The 11,088-nt window shown below is 37.2% G+C and overlaps 1 protein-coding gene across 1 annotated transcript in view; it reads right to left on the bottom strand.

Moving 5' to 3' along the window:
• Nucleotides 1-6,033: 6,033 nt before the first annotated feature.
• Nucleotides 6,034-11,088, bottom strand: part of LNPK (lunapark, ER junction formation factor) — a 50,825-nt gene continuing 45,770 nt past the window's right edge. The window contains exon 14 of the transcript XR_004241251.1: nucleotides 6,034-6,773. The gene's annotated coding sequence lies outside the window, so the exon portion shown is untranslated. The remainder of the gene's footprint in view (nucleotides 6,774-11,088) is intronic.

The following is an 11,088-nucleotide window of genomic DNA, read 5'->3' as shown; positions in this document are numbered from 1 at the left end:
AAATACCAAACTAATATTTCAATTCATAATTACTTGGACAAACACCACATTAGAATAAGATTTCTGAGGAAATCATTGATGCAACAAAGTCAGGTTCAATAAAAACATGGTGATTCCCTTTAGACCTATACACACTGTCCTTGTCATTAAAAATGAAAAATATGGGTAGACAAATCATGCTGTATGATCTGAGGCACTTGAGCTTTTTGCTAAAGAAAAACCTGAAATGAATCTTGGGTGGATCAGAAGTGCTTGAATTTAGAACTTAGTATTACCATTCCTTCTTATACCTGCTGTACAGAAGCAAAATATTCAGTTTATTTCAGTGTGTCAGTTATCACCACTATAATTATATACAATAGTGAACACATACAAATAGAACACAAAAATTAACTTTTCTAGAATTCTAGCCCTGATCCTTAAAAAAACTCCCTACCTAAGCCTTTTTTTCATTCAATGAAGGGAGAATCACTCCATTAAATGTTATTAGTCTGGTAAACCCCATCTTTTGTTCAGGTATTAGAATACCAGATAATATTACAGCCTTATATAAGCTCAGAGAGAAGAGTTTATTAAATCATTATTTTTTAAAGACTAGAAAATAAAAAAAAAAAAAAGGGGGGGGGTGGTCACTATTAAACACATATATATTTTAAAAATACAGGCATCTTGTATCTGTAGATGTATCACAGAATTTAGATGGAGTCCATTGACTGAGAATCCTTGCAAAAACAAAATTAAAGCTGGTTTTAACCAACTCTTCAGAGCACAGAAGTCCAAAGCATAACAACAGTCTTGAAGACATAATTCCTCAAATGTGGCTGAAAATGCACTCCCCCAGTGAGCCATGTTTTGGAAGATGTAGAGACACACCTGGATGTAGAGCCAGTCCCGGGTAACCAGGCATTGTAGAGCTCTGACATCACGTTTCTCAGTCCTGCTGCCCAAGGAATGTTTTTTCCATCTCAGCTATTATGTCAGTGACGGAAATTAAGAGTGGCAGTGATGCCTTAGGTTTTAACTTTTATATTTTTCAAATCCTGTACTGCCCAGTGTAACTCTGAAGTTCCTTGTAGCCTGTTAATTTCTGCTCTCTCGTGCTAGGTAGACATAACAAAGCCTCTCCAGGCCTGCTCTTCAAGGACACCCAGACCATCCTAGGCCCCAAAAGTATACACCAAAAGTCTTTGAGAGGTGGGCAAGCTGAGGGGAATTACATAATTAAACTGAAGCTTTAATTGGAGAATTAACCCTGCTATGCAAATGAACCAAACCTATAAAAGAGTGAAGAACTCATGACCTGTTGTCCATCTTGGGGTCCATCCTGGCAGTAGCCTCTGGCTCCCCAGGGGGGACCTTTGGAGGCCTTTCAAAGAAACACCTGCCCTATTCCCTTACTCCTGTCTAGTCTCTGTTTCTCGGAGGCCACTCAAGGCATCAGCAGCAGCATCCTTAAACTGAAGAGTGCATTTCTGAAAGCCACAATATTTGAAGGAACTTCCCTTCAGACTCAGTGTGGCAGCCTATGGCACAACCTGAAGAAAGCAACAGCCAGGCAAGACATGTCTGTCCTTTACACACCCTGACCAGAGGTCCAGCACCAGTGGAAGGATCTTACAACCACAAAGCCAAGTTTTCAGTGCAGCAGTACTGGCTCAGGGGGAAACCTCAGAGCTTTAACCAAACAAAACACACTATTCCAAATAAGTAGCTGGATGCTCCACTATAAACATGAACTCGCAGCCATTTAACGCTTTATAAACGTGCGTTTAGCCACTGAGCTTTTTGATATTTTGTATCTTTAACAAGCTACCTTCTGAGCCCAAAAGCAAAGATAATGGAGAATCAGCATTAGTTTCTCTGAGGGAAGGCAAAAGGAGAACGAGATATATCCTTGTACATTTGGTATGCATATTTTTGGGAGTTATACAACTTCAGTTTTGCAAAGCAATTTTCTAAACTTTCACTGACAAACAAATCTGATCTGAAAAATCTTACATCAGCAGGGTTGGTTTGCAGATGTTATTTGTGCCATTTATTTATCAAAAATAACTAGAAAATGTTTTTAAAACATCATTCCAGACTGTACAAATAGGAATGTGACATGGGCTGTCTATTTTACTTATACTGTTTTACTGCTTCATATTCTGAGCAAACAGAGAGGCTATTTTCCCCAGGGGTTCAGGAGGGCATACTATTTCATTTCTTCAGAAAATTGTTTCTCTGGATTTCAATCTTTTTAGCTAGATATGACAAAATATAATATCAAGAACACTTATGCTTTTTATCAGCTCTATTTTCAAAGCATAAATAATAGATCAGTATATATTTAAGTCAGGTGACCAAGTCTTATTTCTGAAATCAAATAAGCATTTTGCAATTTTTAAACGATGCTGTACATTTTCACTACAGTATCATTATATCTTTAAAATGCTTTCAAAAGACTAATTTATAAGCACAAAGTGATTTTGAAGATATTTCACTAGTGTTAATAATACCTCACTCAGGTAGCATTCAATTTTCTGAATCCTTGGGTTAATGAGGCAAATAAATCAAAATTGAATAGGCCTAGGCAAAAAAAAAAAATCAAACAAAACTCGAAACTACATCTATTACATTATACATCCTGAGACTCCTTCACTACTGTTGACAATGGCAAACAATATTCTAGCTCTCAGAATCATTACACTTACTCAGAAACTGAGATTAATCTCACAATCTGAGATTTTAAAATCAAATAGATCAGACTTCATGACTACACAAACATAACACCTTATTATGATATATCAGGAGTATTCACAAGATGTTGTGCACAGTCTTAGTCAAGTAATTTCCATTAAGTGTCCATAATTTCAGCTGCCTACCGTTTCTTTAATAATCCAACAAAGTCCTTCCAGGATTTTACCATTGCAAACTGCTGAGTCTTTTCTTTTACGATAAGCCTTTAAAAGAAAATACCTTCTGTATCCAGGCTGTTATTCACCATTTTTTAAAAAGCTCCAAAATCACACAGATGTAGGCAAATAGCTGAAACAAACAAAAATCCTAGCATTTCTGAAAAATAAATACTTCTAGTCATACTGCTACAGTAGGAATCGTGGAAAAAATATTACCTTCATCCCTTTCTCTAAAATATGAGAGAAAGGAAATATTTTATAGATACTATAAAAAGGATCCTACTGTTGGGGCATATCAGTGTTGTCAGCTCTTTTTAAAAAATGGTTACTAATATACAATACAGAGAACTAAAGAGGCCTAAGTTGTTACCAGAAGTAATAAACTCAGCATGAGCAAATAATCAACAAATACTGACAGGCAATGAGCAGTTGCCATTGCATTCCTCTTATTATTGTAGTCAAGTAACAAATGCACTTCCCTACCCAGAGTCACCTACTTGCACAAGGGCAGCCTTTCAGCCTAAGGAACTTTACTATGGCCATAGAGCCCCAGTTGAAAAACAAACTTCCTCGCTGAGCTGTCGTAACCATCATCCCCTGCTAAGTCAGCAGCACAGACTTAAGATTTCCATACACACAATATGTACATTTTCTAATGGAAAACTGCAGAAAAGTAGGTTGGGTGTTTTTTTCCAAAGTAAGTTACTACTGGCTATTACCATCTAAAAATTAATGACAGTAAAACAACCCAACACCTCTACTTTTTTGTGTATTGTAAAGGAGTTAAGGGCCCAAGTGCTCTCAAGTGGCACAGGCCAAAAGCAACAAGAAACAACACATGAAACAGAAATGTTTGCACCTTGTCCCCAGGTAGCACCTTCCTTGTGGCTTTGCAAAACAATTTGTATGGTCAAGAGCTTGCTTAGGAGCAATTTCTATGATGATCTAATATATTTATTTTGTATTTCCCCCCTGAGGACAAACACCACCACAATAATTAAGAATTTTCTCTTGCTAGAAAATAATGAGCAAATCTGTTAAAGACACCTTTCCATTGCATTAGAAAAGTTTTTAGTTTTATCAAGCTGTAACAAGTGCATATGTACAACAAGAGAGCAACCTCCACAGGCAGGAATTCAAAGACAAACCCAGCCTAGCAAAAGCACCCTTCTGCTCATGGTAGGTTTGCAAGGGACTGGCTCAATTCAGTCCCTATTCCACATCAGCCACTGGGGTCAGCTGCCTCCTGTGCCCCAGAATGGCCAAATGGTACTGGGGACTAGGAGTTTAGATTTTTGACAGTTTAAAAAAAGACATTGCAAAAGGTGCTGATTTCGTCTCAATACAGAACAAAATAAACATTTCCACAGCTCCTGAATTAAAGTTCAGTGCCTAACTCCAGCACATCAACACTGCTCAGCGCTTGGCTACTGAGGAGGCAGGCATTTCAGAAGAACATGAACTTCTACTTCAAATTATTCCTTTGAGTCCAGGTTGTGGTAGACAACAGTGACAGAAAGTCACCATTCAATGGTTACTCAATTGCTTGCTCAGAATGACACAGTAATTTTATTCTGACTCTTAGTCCACAGAACAGAAACCACAACTGCTATCAGTCCTCTCAAGGCCTTATGCTCTTTGGCAAGGAGTATTGATTTGTGTTTTTATAGCACTACCAGGTAGTAGTTGTGCACTATCATTGTACAAATAATTTCTAACAAGCGAGAAAGAACATCTGGAAATAAACCAACTGTATCTTGATCTGCTCAATGAAACATTGCTGGGGTACCTAAAAACAGCCTCTTAAATCAGTATGTGATGCACATCTGAGATGCTCTGATGTTCTGAAAGGCACTTAAAAGCATGTAAACTTGCATTATTACCATGCACATAACCAACTCACGAGTATTATCATGGGAGCAACATGAACACAGTGACATGCCAACTGCCTGCAGGATCAGGCTTTAGCCATAAATTAGAATATGAAACTTAGATTACATTAGAACACAACAAAAATCGTTAAAGAAACTCTCCCAGAAAAAAAGTACGGTAAAAGCCAATGGCACCAGACTCCTTTCTACCACTAAAACAATGTTAATTTGAAAGCCAAGATTCATTTGAAAACGTTCACCTGTAAATCAGAAAGTCCCCAGAGATTAATTTCTGCACTTATGCTATTTGCAAAAAATATTTAACTTAAAGGCATCCCTCTTTTCCTGAAATAATTGCTTGCAAGATGAGAACTAAAACACAATCTGAAGTGTAGTAAAGGTAATTGCTGCACTTACTGTTCATGTCATGTTGATGTATTACTACGTATCAAAGGTCACAGTTCTGTACTCATACATTATCAAATTTGAAAGAGCAATATTCGAATCCGACCAACCTTTAAACTGCCCAGAATATGTGCAAAAATGGATGTGGGCTAACGTGGGTTTAGAAAAAAAAAGAACCCATGTTTTGGAAGCTGAGGGGTCAATCAAGCCAGACTGACAGGGTTACGTGTCACTTCTGTGCATCTAATACCCTCTTAGATTATCAATGAGGTGCAGTACACTGATCTCAAGCTAAAGCAGCTGTGCTAATGAAAATGAAACAGTCTGAAAAAATTAGGTGATACAGGCCTGTGACACAGGGCAGTACTTTGTGGACAATAATGGAGGAATAAGGACATAAATCACCATTTAGATACAATAAAACCTGTAACACCCACCCTGAAAAGTCTATGGAATCGTGGGTCAAAGTCAGCATCTTTGCAACTCCACAATTCCCTCTGAAGCTGCCACATACTTTCAATCCTGAGTCAAGGCAGGTTTTCCTTGCCTCTACTTCAGCGCACACAACATTTTGCAGTCCCGTGCCAGCCTGACCTCTGAGGGTGGAGAGCTGGCTGCTCATGCCATGAGCCAGGAGTTCTCCCAATTGGTTGTAGCACAGATAAATGGGTCTTATCAGAAACTACTCAGCCTTGAACAACTTTCTTCTCCTACATATGCCAGTCCAACTGGGGGGCAGGGACTGCACTAAAGAGGCAGGGGCACCCTCATTCTTTTTTTGTAACATGCAGTCCTTAAAAAAAGCCAAATAACTACGAAATTCAAGTTGATTGAGTACAGCCAGCACAGACAGAACTGTTAAACAGAATTATCACTTTAAATCATAAATTAAGCTCAGGTAAATAAATAGCTTTTTCATAATCAATTTTTTTCTTGAGAAGTTACATACACAGCAAAGACAGCATATATTCAAATAAGCTATGCAATTTAATTTCATATGCTTTAAAATCTGCTTCATTTGGTAAAATAGTAAATTTCAAAAGGGGAGAGCACAAGCTCAAATGTTTTCTCAGTTACAAGCAGAAAAGCTAAGACAGACATTTCATGAAGTCTATTAGAGCCTAAGAACTCACACTAATGAATGTTTTTGCCATTGATTTTAATGGAATTTGAACTGCAGGTGATGTATTAGTGAAGGCCACAGCTAGGACTAAAATGATACTTCTGATTAAAGATACTATTTATAGTACAAAAACACACATACCCTTTACTAATGCAACAAGGCTATTACAACAATAGCATCTATAAATATACAGGATCTCCTGTTTAAATAAAAGCTCAACATACAAAAAATACAAGTACAAACATTCCTAAAGAAATAACAACTTTCACATTTCCTTTAAAACATCATTCAAAACAGTTTGCTTAAAATGAATTTTCCTGGTGGTTTTGTAAAATGTTTTTGAGTGCTGAACAAGTCAAAATTAAGTTTCGTCAACTGAGCAGAAGTCCTTGAAGTGATGCAAGGAATTAGAGGGCAGACCACTTGAGAAGAGCTGGAAGGTCTTTGTTGCTTGAGTTTTCTACAAATTCAGCTTCTCTATTTTCATTGAGGCAGGAAAATGGAGAAAGAAAGAGAGAAAGAATTATTATTTCAACATAAGTTACAAATTTAGAGATGACTTTGAATTTACAAATTGAATACCCAAAATTGTCAGCTCTCCAGTATCTGCACCCCTTGTTTTCTCCTATATCTGATTATCTCAGGATTTTGCTGCATGTATTCCTCCCTGGCAGTTGCAATCTCCCTTTTGCAAATTATTTTTGTCACACAACAAAAGGAGAATACATGATTTCACAGTGGCAGAGGCTTATGAAGCCCTCCTGAAAAACATTAGTAATTGTTCACTGAAAATCCTAGCAGTACAATGTGAGGCATATACAGTGGCAGTCTTGAAATAGGTTTATTCCCACGGTGACTACTGTGAAAAATAACCAGTATTATGAGACTTGGTCAGGACACCCCCTTCTAACCAAAAATTTAAGTCAGGATCAAATTGATTTTATGCAACCTTGAAAGTTATATTATGATACAGTGCTTTAGATTTTTCACTGTTCCAAAGTTAAATAATCTATCGAGAATCTTTGAAGTGTTTGCTTTAATCTCAAAACCCTATGGTTTGGGAACAAATTATTGTATAATCAATACATTTCATTTTAAAGCCCTTCTCACTATCCTGCCTATCATATACCTCTCTCGGTCTTATTCTTCACAGAATCACAGAATCGTTATTCTTTCAGAGAAAAGATTGAATGTGACCTGACAAGACCCCAGAAAGTTCCACAAATCAAAAGCAATGGTGAAGTCAAATTCCTTGAGAATCGTGATCTTAAGGGACAACTCAATTTCTTTTTTTTTTTTAATGCTTGAGGGTAGCAGCTCCTATTGCTAAACACTATCAGAGCTTATTCTATTTGTTGTGTAAACAAACCTCTAGTAAAAGCCTAGTGCTAAGAAATTCCCACCTACTCAGGATGCCATCCTTTTCCTCCAAACACCCAGAATCCAAAGCATGAAGTACACTGAAGTTCAGACTATCAGACAAACTCAACTAGGACACGTTTCTGATGGAAGTTTACAGTTTGACAGACACTTTGGTGCATTACCACACACCAGGGCCTGGAGCCAACCACTCTATGCCAGTCAACCCAATCAGCTGTAATTCCTTGCCTTCATCACCCTCCACAAACCTGAGATATATAAATTCCACCTAAAGGCCACACCATGGAAGAGGAGCACTGCCAAAGACCAGTAAGCATTTCACGCATGTTTTCCTATCAGTGAATCAAAACTTTCTGACAACCGCCAAAAATCTCTGCCATCCACATATTGCCATTAAATACACTCTTAATAATAAGAAAGCACATGTCATCAATCAAACACAATCCACTGGTCATGGAGCAATCTTTTATTGCCCTCTCATTCTCCAATGTCATTTTAAATCTAATGCCTTCTGCAAGGCTATTTGTCCAAATTATTAGGAATTTTCAAACTTCCAGTTTTAATTCCTAAAAAACTTACTCTCCACCAATGTTTATGCACTTGATGTACTGCAGCCTTTTTTTAAATTAGCCTGTATTAGGCATACATGTTTTCTGTACAGTCTCCTTCAGAGCCTTACTACACCAGAAATCTGGACAGGGTTGCATTTACCAATTCTAGAAGGGAACTGAAACATGAGATGCTGACATCTGAGGCATTAACTTTTAACCATGTGATTGGACAGGAAAGAACCTCTTAGAGAGATTAGGGGAAAAAAAACAACAAACCAAAACAAAAAACAGTCTGTAAGACATGGAAGGAAATGAAGGCCTAAAGATTTTGCATGAGACACTCAGTGAACTGGTCAAATGATTATTTGCCAAAGACACAAAATGGATCTTCAAGGTTATTGTTCTAGTGCAACATTCCCATACAGGACATTCCTTACTCCCTGAACAGCCTTCCTCATTGTAGAAGACCTAACAAAACCTCATTCCAGAAGCAGAATAAATAAGGAGAAGCAGCTTACTCTAAACTTTCTTTACATCCACTACTCTTGTACTGAATGTGTTCAGACTTTATAGAGATTAAGACTTTTAAAATTTTTAATAGCAGACTTAGCTATTGAATAATGGAAGTTTCCTCTAGCCTACTCACTCCTCCAGCACCACAAATCCACAAGTGCACAAACGTTGCTAAGTTCAGAACCATGTACCAACACAGAAATGTTTCTCCTAGCCTTTGAAGGTTAAAAAGGTTATAAATCTCTCATAATAGCGAGACAGCTTCTTTCTACCAAGTGATTGTCATATGCTTATTCTGGAATTAATTCTAAAAAGCAAACAAACCTCTCCAATATGATTCCTTGTCAATTGCATCCCTATTATTTCTGACATAAGAACATGATATTAACCTGAGTTATGTACTGCCATGTGGTAACAGCCAAACCCTACTACGTTTTCTGAAAAAAATCTCTTCAAGCACGTATTTTTTATTTCTTGATTAAGACTTTGTTCTAAAATAAAAAAAACATTATATCTTCCCTCCCCCCTATATGTTTCCCTCATGAATGACTCTGTCATTCTTTTAAGTCTTCTACTGCCTTGGGGTTCAATCTTCTTGACTTCAAGGCAACCATACCCAACCCTAGTTACTTGCTTTTGATAATCTCTAACCATTCCTAAACCATCAGCTTCTACATTTGCCATTCCTTGGGAGCTTCTTTTTCCTGCATGGAGGCTAAACAGATTTTTTGAGAAATCGTCATTTAGATTCCACTAAAAGTTTTAATTATGTCAGAATGTCGAAGGGCAATCAATTGTGTTCTCCTTTAGAAGAAGTACTAGAATTTAAAATACTATTGCCTTTTTTAACCCTGTTCTGCTCACTTCTAAGTAAAATTTAAATTTGACTGCCCCATTTCAATTTATTTTGAACTAGAATACTCATTTGTCTTTTGTGCCAGAGTTTTTAAGCAGCCGAGATAGCTCCTCCCTAATTTATAAACTATATTTAAATACAAGGAGATCTCTGCAGTTATTCACAATATTCCAGTCAATAAAAACACTGCACCAACAAGCTTGCTAAGTATTACTTCACTACCCAACTTAATTTTGCTTTTCATCCCAGCCACAGAAAGAAATGGGGCTCCTATGACATCTTAGAAGTCTGGTCCTGTGAGAAGTCTCAGTACTTTTGAAAAAATTGAGATTCAAGTACATGCCAAGAAGTCAGAAGACAACAAAACATGGAACCACAGTATTTATTTTTTTCCCTCTACTTTCTTCCATCCTTAAGAGTCAAACTGCAACTGGATTAAACATGACTGACAATTACCGTACTTTTTTTGCCTACATACTCCTACTTCCAAGGTTTTTCTGGAGTTACAAAGACATGACTAAGTGTGGCTACAGCAGTTCATTTACAGGTATTTTTGGATTTCGATTCAACTCCTGTTGGACAGGTACCTTTTACTATTGCCACACTTAGAGTACACAGAAGCCAAGAAGCAATTGCTGCAGAAACAGAATCTTCTTCTCATATTCGTATCAGGACTGGGGCACCCACACTTGGCAGGAGTAACATGCAAATACTTACTGTAAATTGAGAAAAGCTCAGTCTACAACAGTCATATGTATCATCATGAGCCTGAATTAACCCACAGATTAACCCTGTGCCCGCATTTACTAGAGCTACTTTAAAACCCTGAAAACCTAGAAAGTTAAAAATAGATCTTTCTCTACCAAAATTCTAGGGCATCCTTAACATAATCTTCAAGCCTTCTGAAGCAGTTAATGGAAATGACTGCTCAGACACCTTTTTAAAGTATGAAAGCCTTTCAGAAAATTCTATCATGCACTTAAAACGGACTTCATCTTCCTGTGCCCAAAAGTTTTAGGTATTTTTAGGTCACAAAGCAGGTTTTCACATTCTAAAAAGTATTTGTTTTCACATCAGTTGACTGTCTCTACTTGATCCTTCAGTGATATATTAAACAAAAAGTACCAATCCCTTCTGTGGGAAGTTGCTCATGTCTCATTTAAGAATCTTGGGAGAAATAACACCCCACCCCACTCCAAATATTGAGTCTCCTTTTTCAAAAAAAAGTTCATATTCCCAAAATCCTAAGAAGCATCAGTTTCTTTGGCAAATGCAGGACATGTGAAAATATACATGTCCCAGGCTAATTAAAACATTGTTAATATATAGATCCAATATCAACAGTTTTCTCAGTCAATTCTATAGATATTACATGCATAACAGCTCAGCCACTGTTTGTCATGGAAGGGACCTAAAATTCCTCTACAAAAGACCAGACACTTCAAATGTACATTTTTAAAAGGAAGTAATATCTGTGCCTAGAGTAACCTTA

Source organism: Corvus moneduloides, chromosome 7, assembly GCF_009650955.1.
Source record: "Corvus moneduloides isolate bCorMon1 chromosome 7, bCorMon1.pri, whole genome shotgun sequence".
Classification (NCBI taxonomy): domain Eukaryota; kingdom Metazoa; phylum Chordata; class Aves; order Passeriformes; family Corvidae; genus Corvus; species Corvus moneduloides.
This window is presented reverse-complemented; position numbering and strand designations above follow the sequence as displayed.